Source organism: Bos grunniens, chromosome 1 (genome assembly GCF_055505025.1).
Source record: "Bos grunniens cultivar Pamir isolate PY7600 chromosome 1, Bosgru_T2T1.0, whole genome shotgun sequence".
NCBI classification, from domain to species: domain Eukaryota; kingdom Metazoa; phylum Chordata; class Mammalia; order Artiodactyla; family Bovidae; genus Bos; species Bos grunniens.
This window is the reverse complement of record NC_141165.1, coordinates 8,832,386-8,847,595: the sequence shown is the minus strand read 5'-3', so window position 1 is coordinate 8,847,595 and position 15,210 is coordinate 8,832,386. Positions and strand designations below refer to the sequence as shown.

At 47.3% G+C, this 15,210-nt stretch overlaps 1 long non-coding RNA gene across 1 annotated transcript; it reads left to right on the top strand.

Annotated features, from left to right (window-relative positions):
• The first annotated feature begins 3,006 nt into the window (after positions 1–3,006).
• On the top strand, positions 3,007–11,099 carry LOC147378924 (uncharacterized). Its single transcript, XR_015167573.1, has 3 exons — positions 3,007–3,301; positions 6,741–6,851; positions 8,343–11,099. It is a non-coding gene; the product is annotated as an uncharacterized LOC147378924 (long non-coding RNA).
• Positions 11,100–15,210: the final 4,111 nt, after the last annotated feature.

Genomic DNA, 15,210 nt, shown 5'->3' with positions numbered 1-15,210 from the left:
GGTCCCATGCATGCACTGCTGCACTCAGTGCCCCTACCCTGCAGCAGGCCACCGCTGACATACAGCTCCACCAGAGACTCCTGAACACTCACAGGCAAGTCTGGGTCAGTCTCCCATGGGGTCACTGCTCCTTTCTCCGGGGTCCTGGTGCACACAAGATTTTGTTTGTGCCCTCCAAGAGTCTGTTTCCCCAGTCCTGTGTAAGTTCTGGTGGCTCTATGGTGGGGTTAATGGTGACCTTCACCAAGAGGGCTTATGCCATACCCAGATCTGCTGCACCCAGAGCCTCTGCCCATGTGGCAGACCACTGTTGACCTGTACCTTCACAGGAGACACTCAAACCCTCAAAGGCAGGTCTGGCTCAGTCTCTGTGGGGTCTCGTGGTGCACACAAGATTTTGTTTGAGCCCTCCGAGCATCTCTGGCAGGTATGGGGTTTGATTCTAAATGCAATTTTGCCCCTCCAACCATCTTGCTGGAGTTTTTCCTTTGCCCTTGGATGTGGGGTATTCTTTGCCACCAAAGATGGAGAAGCTCTATACAATGAGAAAAAACAAGACTGGAAGCTGACTGTGGCTCAGGTCATGAACTCTGTATTGCAAAATTCAGACTTAAATTGAAGAAAGTAGGGAAAACCACTAGATCATTCAAGTGTGACCTAAATCAAATCCCTTATGATTATACAGTAGAAGTGATTCAACAGATTAGATCTGATAGACAGAGTACCTGAAGAACTACAGATGGAAGTTCTTGACATTGTATCAGAGGCAGGGATCAAGACCATCCCCAAGAAAAAGAAATGCAAAAAGGCAAAATGGCTGTCTGGGGAGGCCTTACAAATAGCTGAGAAAAGAAGAAACACTAAAGGTAAAGGAGAGAAGGAAAGATATACCATCTGAATGCAGAGTTCCAAAGAATAGCAAGGAGAGATAAGAAAGCCTTCCTCAGTGATCAATGCAAAGCAATAGAGGAAAACAGTAGAATGGGAAAGACTAGAGATCTCTTCAAGAAAATGAGAGATACCAAGGGAACATTTCTTGCAAAGATGGGCACAATAAAGAACAGAAATGGTATGGACCTAACAGAAGCAAAAGATATTAAGAAGAGGTGGCAAGAATACACAGAAGAACTATACAAAAAAGATCTTCATGACCCAGATAACCACAATGGTGTGATCACTCACCTAGAGCCAGATATCCTGTAATGCAAAGTCAAGTGGTCCTTAGGAAGCATCATTACAACCAAAGCTAATGGAGGTGATGGAATTCCAGTTCAGCTATTTCAAATCCAAAAGGATGATACTGATAAAGTGCTGCACTCAATATGCCAGCAAATTTGGAAAACTCAGCAGTGGCCACAGGACTGGAAAAGGTCAGTTTTCATTCCAATCCCAAAGAAAGGCAATGACAAAGAATGTTCAAACTGCTGCACAATTGCACTCATCTCACAGCTAGCAAAGTAATGCTCACAATTCTCCAAGCCAAGTTTCAACAGTATGTGAACTGTGAACTTCCAAGTGTTCAAGCTGGTTTTAGAAAAGGCAGGGGAACCAGAGATCAAATTGCCAACATCTGTTGGATCATCAAAAAAGCAAGAGAGTTCCAGAAAAACATATCTACTTCTGCTTTATTGACTATGCCAAAGCCTTTGACTGTGTGGATCACAAAAAAACTGTGGAAAATTCTTCAAGAGATGGGAATAGCAGACCACCTGACCTGCTTCCTAAGAAATCTGTATTCAGGTCAAGAAGCAATAGTTGGAACTGGACATGGAACAATGGACTGGAACAATTTCCAAATTGGGAAAGGAATACGTCAAGGTTGTATATTGTCATTCTGCTTATGTAACTCACATGCAGAGTACATCATGTGAAATGCCAGTCTGGATGAAGCACAAGATGGAATCAAGATTGCTGGAATCAATAACCTCAGATAAACAGATGACATCACACTTATGGCAGAAAGTGAAGAAGAAGTAAAGAGCCTCTTGATGAAAGTGAAAGAGGAGAGTGGAAAAGTTGGCTTAAAACTCAACATTCAAAACATGAAGATCATGGCATCCGGTGCCATCACTTCATGACAAATAGATGGGGAAACAATGGAAACAGTGACAGACTTTAATTTCTTGGGCTCCAAAATCACTGCAGATGGTGACTGCAGCCATGAAATTAAAAGACGCTTACTCCTTGGAAGAAAAGTTAAGACCAACCTAGACAGCATATTAAAAAGCAGAGACATTAGTTTGCCAACAAAGATCCATCCAGTCAAAGCTATGGTTTTTCCAGTAGTCATGTATGGATGTGAGAGTTGGACTATAAAGAAAGCAGAGTGCCAAAGAATTGATGCTTTTGAACTGTGGTGTTGGAGAAGACTCTTGAGAGTCCCTTGGACTGCAAGGAGATCTCACCAGTCCATCATAAAGGAAATCAGTCCTGAATATTCATTGGAAGGACTGGGGCTGAAGCTGAAACTCCAATACTTTGGCCACCTGATGCAAAGAACTGACTCATTGAAAAAGACCCTGATGCTGGGAAAGATTGAAGGCAGGAGGAGAAGGGGATGACAGAGGATGAAATGGTTGGATGGCCTCACCGACTCAATGGACATGAGTTTGAGCAAACTCCGGGAGTTGGTGATGGACAGGGAAGCCTGGCGTGCTGCAGTCTGTGGGGTCGCAAAGAGTCAGACAAGACTGAGCAACTGAACTGAGCTGACTCAACTGTCAGCTATTTATATTATACTTGGTATTATAAGGAACTTGAGATGCTTTAACGTGTATGGGAGGATGTGCATAGGTTATATATGCAAATACTATGCCATTTTATACAAAGGACTTGAGCATCCTCCATTTTGGCTCAGGGGAGGCTGGCGCAGCTACCTGCAGATACCAAGGGACAAGGGTGTGTGTGACATGTCCAAAGTTAGCTGGAAGCGGCAAGCTCCCCTCGAACCCCTGCTCAGCTCAGCATCACCGAGCCATCTGCACTGACAGGTGGATTTGTTTTTGACTCAGCTCTGCCCCCATCTCTGCTGGGTTCAGGTGGCCTGTGGGCGGAGCTCAGTTCCTGGCCAGCTTTGCCTCTCATAGACTGCGGGCACAGAGCCGTCACTTTCTTTCAAACCATCAACCTGTTTGCGGAGGAACTGCCTGGCTGGGCCTTGGACTGTTCCTGACCCTCTATCTGGGGTTGCAGAGGCTGTGTCCAGTGAGGCCCAGAAAGCAAAGCTCAAGGCAGCTCCCTCTTCTGAGGCCTTCTAAGGGGTCACACGGTGAAGGACAGGGGGATTCTTCTCTGCTTACAGGTAACTGGAGAGCACAGGTCAGTCTTGGAAAGGGAGTCCCCATCTTTGGTTGAAAGAACCTGACCTCACGGTTGGTGAGGATGCGGTTGAATGGGATGATGGATGGCACCTTGTCCAGCACAGGGATCACTGAAGGAGAGGTTCTGTTACCCCTTTGTGGAGAGGGCTGTGGTGGGCACCCACAGGCTAAGTGCTGGTTTGGGGGCTGGGACCTTTGGGATCCCAGCACTGATGATGTCGTTATCCACGGCAGGCCCATCTTGGGGGAAGAAACTCCTTTCCCACCTGCCTTTGGCTTAGGTGGGGTGAGAAAGCCGGGACCAGCCCAGCTGCATACCTGAGTGGACCACAGTGTCAGCAACAGACATTTCAACACAATCCAGTGTTTGCTAATCGCTCTCGTGTACTCTGGACACAGGAAGATTTAACCTTTTGGATGAGATAGATACCAGTAACTTTCCAGCTGAGAAGCCAGGGATTATCTGATAAGTGACAACCAAAAAATTATGTCTTAAACTATAAAGAGGTCAAAAGAATGGAACGTGGGTTCTCAGCAGGAATCTGCACAAAAGTCTGTGTAATCAAACCTATGGTTTTCCTGGTGGTCCTATACAGAAGTGAGAGCTGGACAATAAAGAAGGCCGAGTGCCAAAGAATTGATGCTTTTGAACTGTGCTGGAGAAGACTCTTGAGAGTCCCTTAGACAGCAAGGAGATCAAACCAGTCAATCCTAAAGGAAATCAACCCTGAATATTCATTGGAAGGACTGATGCTGAAGCTCCAATACTTTGGCCACCTGATGAGAAGAGCTGACTCATTGGAATAGACTGATGCTCGGAAAGATTGAGGGCAGGAGGAAAAGGAGATGACAGATGATGAGATGGTTAGATAGCATCATGAACTCAATGGATATGAATTTGAGCAAGCTCTGGGAGACAGTGAAGGACAATGAATCCTGTCATGCTGCAGTCTATGAGTGCAAAGAGTTGCACACAACCTAGCAACTGAACAACAACAGCAATGCTCACTATTCACAATAGCCAAGAGGTGGCTATTCACAATAACCCGGATGCTCATAGGCGGGTAAATGGATAAGCAAAGAGTGGACTAGCCAAATGATGGAATATTTCTTAGCCTTAAAAAGGAATGAAATTCTGATATATGCTACCACGTGGATGAACCTTGAAGACATTATGCTAAGTGAAATAATCCAGTCACAACAGGTCACTGTTATATGATTCAGCTAACTTATAAGGTCTGAGTAGCACAGTAAAGAATCTACCTGCAATGCAGGAGACCTGGGTTTGATCCCTGGGTTGGGAAGATCCCCTGGAGAAGGAAATGGCAACGCACTCTAGTAATCTTGCCTGGAGAATTCCATGGACAGAGGAACCTGGTGGGCTACAGTCCATAGGGTTGCCAGAGTTGGACACGACTTAGCAACTAAACCACCACCAAAGTAGTGAGAGTCAAGTTGGATTCAGAAGCATCCCTCTTCTAGCTACTTCTGACAAACTAATGCCAAATCCAGATCCTGGCCACCTGGCAGGAAGAACCACTCCTTCTCAGGGGATTTAAGGTCATGAGCATTTTCTGCAGCAAATGCTTCCTTTCTCATGGGCTCATCGTGGTTATACCACTCTGCCTGAGTGGGCAGGCCTGGCATTGCAGGAGGAGGAGGTGTGCAGCCGTGAAGCCAAATGCAGGCCTCTGCGGGCGGGTAGCATCAGGTGGGGCTAGAGAAGGCTGCCAGGTCATCCACCTGCCGACCCGGCCTCCCTGGACTCCTCCTAATTGCTACCCCTTGCCTCAGACAATCCCGTGACGCCAGGTGTCTCACCTCGGGGTGCTTCGTGCCTTGTAATTTACTAAGTGCTCTCGCACAGACTGTTACTGAATCACACAGACACCTCTAAGAGGCAGCTGCTATCATCGCCAGGCATCTGGTCCCGCCCTCACAGACAACCAGAGAAAGAGCCGAGCTCCTGATCTAAGCCCGGAGTTCTCTCCTGCACAAGCTGCCAGCCCAGTGTTGCCAACCCTCCTTCTGGCTATTAGAAAAGCCAGTGGTTATGAGCAGCTGGGTTCTAGGTGGTGCTCTGGAAGCAAGCCCCAAGTCCACGGCTGAGATTCACTGAGTGAACAAGCGTGGGTCTCAGCACAGTTTTGTGAAAGGTCTTTCCTCCACCCTGGAGGCTAACTTACATCCATTACAGCTAACGGACCAGGATGACTTGGACAGGGTCTTGCTTGAAACACCTTCAAAAATACCTCAGTTGCCATGAATTTACCCAGGCAGCACATGGATGAGAGTCAGAGGCTCCTGAGATGTGTTTAGATACTAACAGGGCCTTTTCAAAAGGGAGAGGAACCTGAATATTGACTCTGATAATCTGGGAAGATGCTTGTTCACACTGCCCTCCACCTCTGCTTCCTGCCCCATCCTCTCTTGTTTATACACATGCACACCTGTGCACACACAATGGACCCATGGACACACAGTGGGCTTCAAGGGCTTCCCTGGTGGCTCAGATGGTAAAGAATCCACCTGCAGTGTGGGAGCCCTGGGTTCAATCCCTGGGTTGGGAAGATCCCCTGGAGAAGGGCATGGCAACCCACTGCAGTATTCTTGCCTGGAGAATCCCCATGGACAGAGGAGCCTTGTGGGCTATAGTCCATGGGGTCACAAAGAGTCAGGCATAACTGAGCACAGCAGCACGCACATTCACACACAGAGACCCACACTTTTTCTTAAAGCCAATCTTGGCAGCAGCAAAGCTGAATATTTCCAACCCTCTGTAAATAAGGTAAAAATGAGGACTTCCCTGGTGGTTCAGGGCTTAAAAAATAAATCCGCCTGCCAATGCGGGAGACACGGGTTCAATCCCTGGTCTGGAAAGATCCCACATGCCTCCAAGCAACTAAGCCCATGCACCACAACAATTGAGCCTGTGCTCTTGAACCTGAGGGCCACGACTACTGAGCCTTGAATCACAACTATTGGAGCTCGCATGTCTGCACGCCCTAGAGCCCATGCCCCACCACGAGAGAGGCCACTGCAACGAGAAGCCTGCTCACTGCAAGGAAGAGTAGCCCCCCTCACCGCAACTAGGGAAAAGCCTGTGCAGCAACGAACACCCAGCACAGCCAAAAATAAATACTTAAAATATCAAAAATAAGGTAAAAAGGAGAACAACTTTGAACCAGAGAAAGAGCTTCCTTCCATCAGGTGAAATGAGGAGGCTGAATGCCGAATGCCCTTCACCACGTTCAGTCCCAAACACTGGGCAGTGGCTTCCCCGAGCCTTGACTCCAGCAAATTGACAGGGCCATGTGGGGACCCCAGGGCACATTCTGGTCTGTGAACCAGGGTCCCCCCTCACGGTCTCCTCTCTAAGGCTTATGCTCTGAAACAAATCACTTCCCCTGCTCTCCACAGTGTTCCATGATCCAGAATCTCCCTTCGCAGCCGGAGGCCTCTCGCGTATAGAGGATCACCAGAACCCAGGACCGTGCACTCGAAGCTTGCGAAGGCAGAGCAGCGGAGAAGGTACTGTTACAGCGAGACCAGGAAAATAAAGAAAGGGAGCCCAAGGTCAACTTAACACGTTTTTTTTTTTTTTTTTTTTCCAAGCGCTTGGGGGATTTTTCATGTTGGTTTCATGGAAATTTATTTTTGCAGAGGAGACTGTGTTTGCTACAAGATCTTGCTGTGTTCATTTAGCCCAGTAATAAAAACCATCTGCCTGAAATCCTTTTTGGAAAGAGAAGGGATATAAACAAATAAGCAAATGGTTATAAAAGACCAGGGGGAGGAGGAGGGCTGTTTCAGAAGGAGGGGAAGGTGAACCCAGAGCAAGTGCGAAAGGCCAGTATTTACAGGAGCTCTGACTTCTGAAGGGACGTGTCAGGCTGTTATGAAAACATATATTGGGTTCAAGTAAATATGGCATGTTTGGGAGGACAAGTGAGGAGGAGAAGGCACCACTCTCTTCCCAGGCTCTCGTTCTGGGCTTGGAACTCCTTTATCACAGGAGTCAGAACGATATTAGGGGGACTTACCTGGTGGTCCAGTGGTTGAGAATCTGCCTTGCAATGCAGGGGACACAGGTTCAATTCCTGGTTGGGGAGCTAAGATCCCATATATTTGGGGGCAACTAAGTCTGAGCACTGCAATTTGAGAAGCAAGCCCACAACTGCTGAGCCCACGCACCACAACTAGAGAGAAGCCTGCACACCACAGTGAAAGATCCTGCCTGCCTCAGCTAACGACCTGACACAGCTAAATACACAATTATTTTTAAAAAGAACAATATTAGGAAACATTAACCTAGCAGCCCCAAACTCACATCTACTGGGAACCTCAGGTAGTGGTGGTTTAGCCACTCAGTCGTGTCCAACTCTTTTGTGACCCCGTGGGCTGTAGCCCGCCAGGCTGCTCTGTCCTTGGGGTTTCCCAGGCAACAATACTGGAGTGGGTTGCCATTTCCTTCTCCAGGGGATCTTCCCGACCCAAGGATGGAACCCTGGTCTCCTGCATTGCATGTGGTCTCTTGCAAAATTTTTTACCAACTGAGCCATCAGGGAAGCCCTAAGAACCTCAGACATGACCTTATTGGGAAACTGTCTTTGTAGATTTAATTAGTGAAGGTCATACTAGATTGCTAAGACTAGACTGGTAAAGACTAGATTGGTCCTAAAGGAGATCAGTCCTGGGTGTTCATTGGAAGGACTGATGTTGAAGCTGAAATTCCAATACTTTGGCCACCTGATGAGAAGAGCTGACTCACTTGAAAAGACCCTGATGCTGGGAAACATTGAGGGTGGGAGGAGAAGGGGACGACAGAGGATGAGATGGTTGGATGGCATCACTGACTCAATGGACATGAGTTTGGGTAAACTCTGGGAGTTGGTGATGGGTAGGGAGGTCTGATGTGCTGCGCTTCATGGGGTTGCAAAGAGTCAGACACGACTGAGCAACTGAACTGAACTGATACTAGATGGGAGCGAACCCTAAATTGAATGGCTGTTGTCCTCACAGGAAGAGAAGAGACACACAGAAGAGAAAACCATATGAAGACAGAGCGGTTGGGATGATGCACCTAAAAGCCAAGGGAAGCCGAGGGATGCCAGGAGCCAGCAGAGGCTGAAAGAGGCTGAATGGATTCTCCTCTACAGCCCTCAGAGCCTTCGGGGAGGACCGCCCTGCTGACACCTTGATTTGGGGCTTCTGGCTTCTAGAACTGGGAGAGGATAACATTCTGTTGTTTTAAGCTTCCTAGTTTGTGATGAACTATTATGGAAACTCAGGCAGCCCCTTTATGGCTGGGAGCTGGATAGGCTGGGACAGATGGGGCATATTAGGACCAAGAACATGGTCAAAGGGCTTCCCGGGTGACTCAGTGGCAAAGAATCGGCCTGCCAAGCAAGAGACACAGGCTTGATCTCTGGGTTGGGAAGATCCTCTGGAGAAGGAAATGGCAACCTGCTCCTGTATTCTTGCCTGGAGAATCCCCATGGACAGAGAAACATGGCAGGCTACAATCAATGGGGTCACAAAAGAGTTGAACATGACTTACTGACTAAACAACAGCCACAACAACGTGACCAAATTCTTGGCCTCTAAGTTAGGAGCATAAGTCCAGGAGTAGGGCAGAATGGACTTTGAAATAATATATTGATCTAGTTTTTCTTTTTTTCCATTTTGATTTGTTTTCCTTTCACTGAAAGAGAGAGAGAGACTCTTCTGGGCTGAAGGATTGAGAAGACAGCCTGAGTGACCTTCAGGGTCACCTCCATGGACAGGTGGGGTCCTCTAAATGTCCCAGCTGAGTTGGGAAATGGTGAGTACAGACAGTTGCCTTTCTGGATTCCTGAGGAGGCAGGACATGGAGAAGTAGCAGGAAGGACCAGGTTTTGGCTTCTGACAGCTAATACAGGTTATGTCTCCAGCAAGACAGTGTTCTTGAAGGCCAAGTATTGGCAAGAGATAATTTTAAAAATTCCTTTAGGTCCTGTGTGTGTGCTCTTGTGTGCTCAGTCATGTCCAACTCTTTGAGGCCCCATGGACTGTAGCCCACTAGGCTCCTCTGTCCATAGGATTTCCCCAGGCAAGAATACTGGAGTGGGTTGTCATTTCCTTTTCCAGTGGATCTGCCCAACCCAGGGATCAAACCCATGTCTCCTGCATCTCCTGAACTGGCAGTTGGACTCTTTACCACTAGTGCCACCTGGGAAGCCGGCTTTAGCTCTTCAGTTCAGTTCAGTCGCTCAGTCGTGTCCAACTCTTTGCGACCCCATGAATCATAGCACGCCAGGCCTCCCTGTCCATCACCAACTCCCAGAGTTCACTTAAACTCACGTCCATCGAGTCAGTGATGCCATCCAGCCATCTCATCCTCTGTCATCCCCTTCTCCTCCTGCCCCCAATCCCTCCCAGCATCAGAGTCTTTTCCAATGAGTCAACTGCATAAGGTGGCCAAAGTATTGGAGTTTCAGCTTTAACATCAGTCCTTCCAATGAACACCAAGGACTGATCTCCTTCAGAATGGACTGGCTGGATCTCCTTGCAGTCCAAGGGACTCTCAAGAGTCTTCTCCAACACCACAGTTCAAAAGCATCAATTCTTTGGCGCTCAGCTTTCTTGATAGTCCAACTCTCACATCCATACATGATCACTGGAAAAACCATAGCTTTGACTAGATGGACCTTTGTTGGCAAAGTAATGTCACTGCTCTTCAATATGCTATCCAGGTTGGTCATAATTTTCCTTCCAAGGAGTAAGCGTCTTTTAATTTCATGGCTGCAGTCACCATCTGCAGTGATTTTGGAGCCCCCAAAAATAAAGTCTGACACTGTTTCCACTGTTTCCCCATCTATTTCCCATGAAGTGATGGACCCGATGCCATGATCTTCATTTTCTGAATGTTGAGCTTTAAACCAACTTTTTCACTCTCCTCTTTCACTTTTATCAAGAGGCTTTTTAGTTCCTCTTCACTTTCTGCCATAAGGGTGGTGTCATCTACATATCTGAGGTTATTGATATTTCTCCCAGCAATCTTGATTCCAGCTTGTGCTTCTTCCAGCCCAGCGTTTCTCATGATGTACTCTGCATAGAAGTTAAATAAGCAGGGTGACAATATACAACCTTGACATACTCTTTTTCCTATTTGGAACCAGTCTGTTGTTCCATGTCCAGTTCTAACTGTTGCTTCCTGACCTGCATACAGGTTTCTCAAGAGGCAGGTCAGGTGGTCTGGTATTCCCATCTTTTTCAGAATTTTCCACAGTTTACTGTGATCCACACAGTCAAAGGCTTTGGCATCGTCAATAAAGCAGAAATGGATGTTTTTCCGGAACTCTCTTGCTTTTTCCATGATCCAGCAGATGTTGGCAATTTGATTTCTGGTTCCTCTGCCTTTTCTAAAACCAGCTTGAACATCAGGAAGTTCACGGTTCACATATTGCTGAAGCCTGGCTTGGAGAATTTTGAGCATTACTTTACTAGCGTGTGAGATGAGTGCAATTGTATGGTAGTTTGAGCATTCTTTGGCATTGCCTTTCTTTGGGATTGGAATGAAAACTGATCTTTTCCCGTCCCGTGGCCACTGCTGCGTTTTCCAAATTTGCTGGCATATTGAGTGCAGCACTTTCACAGCATCATCTTTCAGGATTAGAAATAGCTCAACTGGAATTCCATCACCTCCACTAGCTTTGTTCATGGTAATACTTTCTAAGGCCCACTTGACTTCACATTCCAGGATGTCTGGCTCTAGGTGAGTGATCACACCATCGTGATTATCTGGGTCGTGAAGATCTTTTTTTGTACAGTTCTTCTGTGTATGCTTGCCACCTCTTCTTAATATCTTCTGCTTCTGTTAGGTCCATACCATTTCTGTCCTTTATCGAGCCCATCTTTGCATGAAATGTTCCCTTGGTATCTCTCATTTTCTTGAAGCGGTCTTTAGTCTTTCCCATTCTGTTGTTTTCCTCTATTTCTTTGCATTGATCACTGAGGATGGCTTTCTTATGTCTCCTTGCTATTCTTTGGAACTCTGGATTCAGATGTTTATATCTTTCCTTTTCTCCTTTGCTTTTCATTTCTCTTCTTTTCACAGCTATTTGTAAGGCCTCCCCAGACAGCCATTTTGCTTTTTTGCATTTCTTTTCCATGGGGATGGTCTTGATCCCTGTCTCCTATACAATGTCACGAACCTCCATCCATAGTTCATCAGGCACTCTGTCTATCAGACCTAGTCCCTTAAACCTATTTATCACTTCCACTGTATAATCATAAGGGATTTGATTTAGGTCATACCTGAATGGTCTAGTGGTTTTCCCTACTTTCTTCAATTTAAGTCTGAATTTGGCAATAAGGAGTTCATGATCTGAGCCACAGTCAGCTCCCAGTCTTGTTTCTGCTGACTGTATAGAGCTTCTCCATCTTTGGCTGCAAAGAATATAATCAATCTGACTTCGGTATTGATGAACTCATCAAACTCATCTGGTGATGTCCATGTGTAGAGTCTTCTCTTGTGTTGTTGGAAGAGGGTGTTTGCTATGAGCAGTGCTATGACCTTTAGTTCTTAGTCCCATATAATTCACTCAGAGATTTGATCCTTAAGGTTCTTATAATCCAGATCACTCAGGACATCACAGATGAGTTTCTGCCATGAGGGATGGGGGTGGATGAGGACAAGGAAGGAAGCCGAGGAAGGGGAAGCCAGAGGTCACACGGGTTGCTCCAACTCCCTGCAAAATGAAGGTTCGGGTGGGAGCCCAAGGAAGATGGGCTTTTCTCCTGCTCCTTGTTTGGAACACTGGTGGACGTGCCCACATCCTAATACAGAGGCATGTGGGTGCTAGGGAGCCCAGTGCGGTGGTAGGAAGAAGCAGTAAACATGCTGGACCAGGATTCCTGGGCTCCTTCAACTCCTCTGCAGCGTGGAGGGGGCCCAGGGATTCTCTCAGATGCCCCACAACAGCACAGCAGGTAACCAAGGGTCTGCTGGGAGCAAGTGGCTGTGAGGGCCCCAGTTTGGCCAGGGATGAAGCAGAAATCTCACCAGACCTAGGGGATCTCCACGGTGACCTGGTCACACTCAAGAGGCCCCAAGCACAGGCCTTCAGTCCCTCGTCTTTAGCAGCGACATCAGCGGGAAGTCCAAAAGGGCGACCAGCACAGCTGCCTGGCAGGAGGGGCCCGTGCAGGGTCAGGACAAGACCAGGAGACCTGTCGTCTACCCACGGGGACCATGAGTTTCTCTGTGCACCAGCTGCTACCTTGGGTATGAGGGTGGGAAGGAGCAAACAGCACTGATGAGAGTTGAAATCTATCAACAAATATTTCCAGAAGTCTGTGTCCATTGAAGGCGATCATTTCAACCAGAGTTGACAAATTCAAAGACAAATTACTCCCTTCTAATGCCCGTTGGAGAGAGCCTAGCGTGGAAGAGAACTATGGAAGGTTCATGACCCCAGCACACCTGAAGGGGGGAAGTGAGTCTGAGTTCTCACCACCTTGGCCTGAAAGGATAATGGTTATGGCTGAACAGTGTCCCTCCAAAGATTGCTAAGTTGAAGTCCTAATTCCCAGCACCTCAGAACATGACTGTATTTGGAGATCGGGTCTTTAAAGAGGTGACCAGGGTTAAATGAGGTCTTACAGGTAGGCCCCAACCCAAGATGACTGTCATCCTCAGATACACTCATAGAGAGGACAACCAGAGAGAAACCATGTGAAGATGGGAAGAGACTGGAGTGACGCTGTCATAAGCCAAAGGACGCTACAAATCATTGGTCAAGACCAGAATCGAGAAGAAGCAGGGAAGGACTCTCCCCTAGAGCACTGGTCCCCAACCTTTTGGCACCAGCGACCGGTTTTATGGGGCTTCCCAGGTAGCTCAGATGGTAAAGAATCGACTTGCAATGCAAGAGACACAGGTTTGATCCCTGGGTCAGGAAGATCCCCTGGAGAAGAGAATGGCTATCCACTCCAGTATTCTTGCCTGGAAAAGTCCATGGACAGAGGAGCCTGGCGGGCTACAGTCCATGGAGTCACAAAGAGTCAGACACAACTGAGCAACTAACACTTTCACTTTTCACCAGTTTCATGGAAGATACTTTTTCCACAGACTGGAGTAGGGGGATAGTTTCAGGATGACTGAGTGTGTTACATTTATTGTGCACTTTATTTCTACTATAATTACATCAACTCCACCTCAGATCATCAGGCATTAGATCCCAGAGGTTGGGAACCCGTTTCCTAGAGACTTCAGAGAGAGCATGCCCCTGTTGACCACTTAATTTTGGACTTTCAGCCTCCAGAACTGTGGGACAACACAGTTCAGTTGTTTTAAATCACCTAGTTTGTGGTGCTTTGTTACTGTGGTCCTATGAAGCTAAAATACACAACTTCATAGGAATCAAGCTTTCAGAAGGATTTCACTCAATCTAGGTGGAGTTAGAAATCTTCCCCTTGAGAGCAAATTACTTCAGATTTTTAGCATGTGGTGAATTGGGGGCACAAGAGGTTGCAGGGCACCTCCCCTCGCTCTCCCTTCCTGGTTTAAACCATCTGACCTAGAGCCTGAAGAGCAAATGCCCCCTCACCCCCACTCCTGGCCACCAGGGCTCCCTCCCACCCCACCGAGGAGGGAGGAAATGGATGGCAGAGAACACAGGTTTTCTTAGCTTTCCAACAGGCAGCAGCCCCGAGTCTGGTTTTTTTTTTTCCCTCTTCCCTTCAAATTGGTCTTTCACGTCTCCAATAACTCTTATCTTTCAGCAAACTCAAGCAGGCCCAGAGCAAGCTGTGAAATTACCAAACTTCAAAGGTTTCACACAAATCATCTTAAAGGCCTGACCTAAGCTCAGGAAAGCCCGAAGGAGGCTGAGAAATCACTCCTTATTTCAGCACTGTGTCACTGAGACGTTGTTCCACCTTGCAGGTCACACCTGTCACCTTAACCGGCCCCACTGGGGTCCCAACCACCTCAAGACACCTGCATGATCCACCCTCCAAAGGCTGAGTTACAAGCTGCGCTCCAGGTCTGCTGGCAGCAGCTTGGATGTTATTCCAGGGGGGTGATGGCTGGGGCGGCCTCACCAAGGCTTTGGTTTAATTTCCTTTGCTGCTGTTGGGGTAGTTTTGCAGGAAGTGGGTGGAAGTGATGGTTCTCCACAGCAGTCAATCTTAGTCTCAGCCACTGGTGGTGATGGTGCAAAGTGATACTGTTGATGGCAGAGGTGGGATGCCTTTGTGAGCTGGGAGAAGTGTGAGAAGAGAGAAGAAAAAAAGTAAAATAATGATGGTGATGATGATGATGGTAGTGATGATGGTGCCTTTTCTCCAGTCCTGGAGGATTAAAATTTGACCTTTCCTTCTCCCTTTATTTTACATTTCTTGTCTGGATTTAGCTATTAAAGACCAATAGAACAACTGATGGGAAAAATACTGTCGGTAGCATTTAAAGTCCTGGGCTTAGGTCAGGCCTTTCAGATGATTTGTGCGAAATCTTTGAAGTTTGGTCATTTCAGAGCTTGCACTGGGTCTCTTGGCAGCAGGTTCATTGAGCAAGAGAAGAGGTTTCCAGTCTTGAACTGGATGTTCAGGCGCTCAGTCGTTATCCAACTCTTTACGACCCCATGGACTGCAGCACGCCAGGCCTCCTTGTCCTCCACTATCTCCCAGAGTTTGCTCAAGTCTGTGTCCATCGAGTCGGTGATGCTATCTATCTTGAATCGGATACGTGGCACTTGTGTTCAACAGACACCTTGGGAGGATGTGTGATGACTGGGTGCTGTTTTTGGTGAGGGAAATGTGAAAATGGATAAGACAGAGAGCAAAGCCTTCCTCCCAACCACCCAGGGAAAGATGCACACACAGAAAGCGGCTGTAAGTGTCCGGC